Source organism: Melanerpes formicivorus, unplaced genomic scaffold (assembly GCF_026170545.1).
Source record: "Melanerpes formicivorus ecotype bairdi unplaced genomic scaffold, bMelFor1.0.p_v2 SCAF_11, whole genome shotgun sequence".
In the NCBI taxonomy this organism is placed as follows: Eukaryota; Metazoa; Chordata; class Aves; order Piciformes; family Picidae; genus Melanerpes; species Melanerpes formicivorus.
This window is the reverse complement of record NW_027142363.1, coordinates 8,249,064-8,254,852: the sequence shown is the minus strand read 5'-3', so window position 1 is coordinate 8,254,852 and position 5,789 is coordinate 8,249,064. Positions and strand designations below refer to the sequence as shown.

The window sequence follows — 5,789 nt, the reverse complement described above, 5'->3', positions numbered from 1 at the left end:
GGTTGTTAAATTTTAATTTCAAGAGCATCTTTATAATGCAAAAAAAGTCAGCTTTTAATTTTGTTTTCTAAAAAAAAAATCATTCATTATGAAGGCAACCAAAACTGTTTCATTCTGTAATACTCTCTGATTCAAACAACAACCCCCCCTTTTTAGTGTAAAGAAAGTTCTAAAAGATATCTAAACCATCCGAAAAATAGCCTTAACAACCACAGACAAAAGTGTCCAAAAGCAGGATTGACAGAGACTGCTCAGCAATTGCATATGCCTGGAGGCACCTGAACCTCAGTATCTGATTGCATTTTGTTTCTGTTCATGTCAGAAATCTCCTCATGTAAGCAGCAAAGAATTTAATACCTTTTCAAACCACAGTGGGACTCAGGACTTAGGAAGAAATGGGCCACTATCCCCTGAAGGCTTGATCCAATATGTGAAAGCTGAACATGCCTAGTATGCACAGTTGAGTCTGTCACCTGTTACATCAACAGATCAGCCTGTATATACAGGAAAATTTAGTTTTAAGTCACTCTGACACAGAGAGGAACTGGGCTTTTATTTTACTTGTCCCAAGGTGCAAAGCAAGGAGGTGAAAGGAGCTCTAACCCCTCTGCTTAAGGCACTCCATTATCAGCAGAAATTTTTTCTTGGCTCCTCTCGTAAGAAGTCAAAATGTCCTTTTGCTTTAAATAGTTCTACGTTAAAGCAGAACGCATAAATTTCTTGAAACAATCTTAGGGAAGCAAGAAAACACAGTGCTACCTGACTATATCCAGCAGGACATACAGATGGATTAATGTTCTTGCTTCCCTTCTTGCACAGAAATGTTGAACATATTTTTTGCAGGCAGCAAGGTGTTCCCTATTCTCCAGTAGTTGATAGCCTCTCCTACAATGCTAAAGATGATGTCGGCAGTATAGATGTCTTGTATTTTGGGTGAATGCCCTGACCATCAGGCTCCCATCAGGCTTCTGTAGCCCCCTCTTCCCTTTTAGCACCTTACCAAGACTTTGCCAGCTATACTTAAAAAATACAATATAATTAATTTTTTTATGAAAGTGTTGAGAGTTTGAACACTGGGGGACTATGTGAGTCTCTTGTAGCACACACATGGTATCACAGTATCACAGTATCACTTAGGTTGGAAAGGACCTCGGGGATCATCGAGTCCAACCTATCAACACAGACCCCATGACTAGACCATGGCACCAAGTGCCACGTCCAATCTCCTCTTGAACGCCTCCAGGGTCGATGACTCAACCACCTCCCTGGGCAACCCTCCTCACCTCGAGGTCTAAACCTCCCCTGGCGCAGCTTGAGACTGTGTCCCCTTGTTCTGGTGCTGGTTGCCTGGGAGAAGAGGCCAACCCCTTCCTGGCTACAACCACCCTTCAGGTAGTTGTAGAGGGCAATGAGGTCACCAGGCTAAACAATCCCAGCTCCCTCAGCCTCTCCTCATAGGGCTTGTGTTCAAGGCCTCTCCCCAGCCTTGTTGCCCTTCTCTGGACACGCTCAAGTGTTTCGATGTCCTTCTTAAACTGAGGGGCCCAGAAGAAGCAACTGTCAGGAGTGGGATTTGAACCCACGTCTCCACACGGAGACCAGAATTCCCAGATCCAGGAAGGAGCTACAAGCCTTGAGTCTGGTGCCTTAGACCACTCGGCCATCCTGACACTGCCAATGGTGTGCCTGCACTAGCAATATAGTACTGGGGGGGTGGGGTGGGTGTTCCTTTTTGACACAAGGGTTTGTAAGCAATATTTCTCTCTGCTAGCATGCTTCCTACCCAACACACTGAGTATTTTATTTTCTCATTGCTACCAAATATAAGTGCAAGTAGATAGGCTACAGCCAAGCTCTCGGTTTTGTTTTTCTATCTCACATACAAGCATTGAAAAACACAGGCATAAAAAGGTTTACATTTGAAAATGTGGTTGATTTAGGTCTTAGTTAATATGAAAAAAATATAGTAATATATTAAATCTGTAATTCCAGTATTAAAGACTTTATTTGGCAATTAGATTTAAATAGAAGGAGACTTCTTACACATTAAGTTATATGGGCTAGATGAGCAGGTTTAACCAAGCTTCCAGGCCTTCTTCAAGCTTACAACCTCCAAGCTGCAGTTTAAGAAATTATACTTTGGATGATTATCTATTGAAATTTGCCTCCACTGACTTCACAGACACACTAATTTTAATCAACCAAAACCCCCAGATGCCAGATGATATAAGCTGTTTGGGTTTTTAATCAGTTTAATATTAAATATTAAGAAGTTTTCTATGCCTAATATGAAGAAAAATGAACAAGCAAACCTTATTTAGAGGAACATGTTGATTATTAAAGGTGTCTGTGGTAACTAATAGCAGCAGCATGGTTCATATACAGATTTAGCTTTGATTGCAAATGGAATTGGAAAGACAGTAACTTTAGGTTTCAGCAAAACTGAAGTTAGGAAAGCAATACTTTCTTGGCAATTCTGTTAAAGCTTAGTACCAACATGAAAAGAATCGTACCTACTGCTTTGCTCAAAGACAGTTACAAGTGTCTTCCATGTAAAAGTTTAGTGGCAGCATCATACACTAATTTCTAGTAATTTAGAATAAACCTTTATTTAGAATAAACCAAACCAGGTTGGAAGAGACCTTCAAGATCATCGCATCCAACCCATCAACCAATCCAACCCACCCAAACAACTAACCCATGGCACCAAGCACCCCATCAAGTCTCCGCCTGAACACCTCCAGTGACGGTGACTCCACCACCTCCCTGGGCAGCCCATTCCAATGGGCAATCACTCTCTCTGTATAGAACTTCTTCCTAATATCCAACCTGAACCTCCCCTGGCACAGCCTGAGACTGTGTCCTCTTGTTCTGGTACTGGCTGCCTGGGAGAAGAGACCATCATCCGCCTGTCTACAACCTTCCTTCAGGTAGTTGTAGAGAGTGATAAGGTCACCCCTGAGTCTCCTCTTCTCCAGGCTGAGCAGCCCCAGCTCCCTCAGTCTTTCCTCATAGGGCTTGTTTTCCAAACCCCTCACCAACTTCATTGCCCTTCTCTGGACTCGTTCCAGCAAGTCAACATCCTTCCTAATCTGAGGGGCCCAGAACTGGACACAGTACTTGAGGTGTGGCCTAACCAGTGCAGTGTACAGGGGCAGAATGACCTCCCTTCTCCTGCTGGCCACACTGTTCTTGATGCAGGCCAGGATGCCATTGGCCCTCTTGGCTGCCTGGGCACACTGCAGGCTCATGTTCAGCCTGCCATCGACCAGTACCCCCAGGTCCCTCTCTGCCTGGCTGCTCTCCAGCCACTCTGACCCCAGCCTGTAGCTCTGCATGGGGTTGTTGTGGCCAATGTGCAGAACCCGGCACTTGGATGTGTTCAATCTCATGCCGTTGGATTCTGCCCATCTGTCCAGCCTGTCGAGGTCTCTCTGCAGAGCCTCTCTACCCTCCAGCAGATCAACTCCTGCCCCCAGCTTGGTGTCATCAGCAAATTTACTGATGATGGAGTAGTAGGCAATATTTTAAACAAGAAAAGCAGAAGCATAAAAGTGAAAAAGAATATCCAGTGGGAAATGTGTATTTCTTTTTTTTCTTTTTTTTTTTTTTTTTTTTCCTACTTTTATTTTCTTGGAAATCCAAGACATTTCTATTAAAAAAAAAATCTGCTCATGAACAGATTGTCTAAACAAAATGCCACTTTGAACAGAAGAATGAAAAGTTTCATTTGACAACTGCAGAAGTTGAATATCCTCCCACTCTCCTTTGTAAAAAACTGAAAGCTTTTCACATACATTCTTTCTCTGATAAAACAAAATGGTTTTTACAAAACTTACACAAAGTTATCATTCTTATGCAATGCAGAGTATCTAGATAGAGATCAAGTACTTAAGCAAAACATGTTCATGTCATTATCCTGTCTTTACAATAAATTGTTTCTGTGTTTAATTCACCTTTAAGTTGAAAGAACAACTACATGATTGTTGATTTTCAGAATAGAATAGAATAGAATAGAATAGAATAGAATAGACCAGGTCAGAAGAGACCTTCAAGACCATCATGTCCAACCTATCATCCAACCCACCTAATCAACTAAACCATGCAATCAAGCACCCTATCAAGTCTCCTCCTAAACACCTCCAATCATGGTGACTCCACCACCTCCCCAGGCAGTCCATTCCAATGGGCAATCACTCTCTCTGTATAGAACTTCTTCCTAACATCCAGCCTAAATCTCCCCTGGCACAGCTTGAGACTGTGTCCTCTTGTTCTGGTGCTGGTTGCCTGGGAGAAGAGACCAACCTCCGCCTGTCTACAACCTCCCTTCAGGTAGTTGTAGAGAGCAATAGGGTCTGCCCTGAGCCTCCTCTTCTCCAGGCTAAGCAACCCCAGCTCCCTCAGCCTCTCCTTGTAGGGCTTGTGTTCCAAACCCCTCACCAACTTTGTTGCCCTTCTCTGGACTCGTTCCAGCAAGTCAACATCCTTCCTAAACTGAGGGGCCCAGAACTGGACACAGTTGTGAGGGGCCCAGAACTGGACACAGTGTCTTATCTTTTTTTGACTTCAGCTGAGCTTCAATAGTTCACCACTCACACATGTATCCCACCATGTAAATAGTTAAAAAGATGAAGTTTAAGTCTCATTCCTCCTAGGATGACCAATTTTGAGTGAAAACATGCCTTGAAACAGTAGGAATTTGCACCCTTAGACTATTTTTTTCTTTTTTTTCTGACCTCTAGCAGTAACTATTCATAATAAATGAACTGGTACATCCTTATTGCCCTGCAGAGCTGAGTTAGCTGCTTTGCTAAGATAAAATATTTTCCAACTTGCTCTTTCTCACCTCTGAAAATCAAAGTGCTCTTTTGAAGTTGGGTAAGTTACATTAAATGTTAATTATTCACTTTTTTACCTTCTTGCCATTGGAAGAAGTTTGGGTTTGGGTTTTTTGTTTGTTTGGGGTTGGTTTTTTTTTTGCATCTTTACTATACAGCTTGATGCAAGTATGTTGAGGAAGCTTGGTACACTCTACCTTGATATAAGAACACTGTTACTCTTTAAGAGTCATAAAACCATTCATTGTTGTGGCTACCCAAAGTAAAGCAGCATCCTGAAGACTCTTTCTGCCCCCAGCCACAAAAGGATGCTGTTTCAAGGTAAGAAAAATATGTAGAAGGAATTAGAGTCACCTCTGAAGTTTTTTACAATAAGGAAAAAAGTCAGATAATCACACAAAATCTTGTGGGGAAGATACTTGTCAGGACCCTCCAAAAACCTAACATTGTTCATATAATGATACTGTACAATGGGCATTATCTCTCCTGCTATATCACTGCCTATTCAAACTAGCCAGAGTATGTTTAAATAACTAAAGAGAAAAGATGCATGCCTGCTTATCTCACCCACAGAATCCTCAATTCAGAACATCTTGAAACAGGTAGTATCATGTCCTGACTGACATTTCTTTCCATTAAAATTATTTTCCCATCTCTCCCCTCCCCCTCTCCCTTATGACTGTTTGAATGAAATAAATAGATTGGGGATTTATTTTGTTTATTTTTTTAATTAAAAACATTACTATCAGATAATATTGAGAACTTTTTTCTTTCCACAACTAATTTTCCCTTTTCTTATTAAATCCAGGAGGTTTTCCTTTTTAGATATGGTTAATAACTATCCATCATACACTAGAGGATAGATTCTTTCAAGCACAAGCTATATGTCTCTGTAATATAAAAAAAAGAAAGCTGGAAGAAAAATGTGATTTCCAATTTAGTAGCAATGGA

General features: G+C 41.5%; 1 non-coding gene across 1 annotated transcript; it reads right to left on the bottom strand.

Annotated features, from left to right (window-relative positions):
• Positions 1–1,558: 1,558 nt before the first annotated feature.
• TRNAL-CAA (transfer RNA leucine (anticodon CAA)) lies at positions 1,559–1,670 on the bottom strand. Its single transcript has 2 exons — positions 1,633–1,670; positions 1,559–1,604 (listed from the first exon to the last, which is right to left on the bottom strand). It is a non-coding gene; the product is annotated as a tRNA-Leu (tRNA).
• Between the last annotated feature and the right edge of the window lie 4,119 nt (positions 1,671–5,789).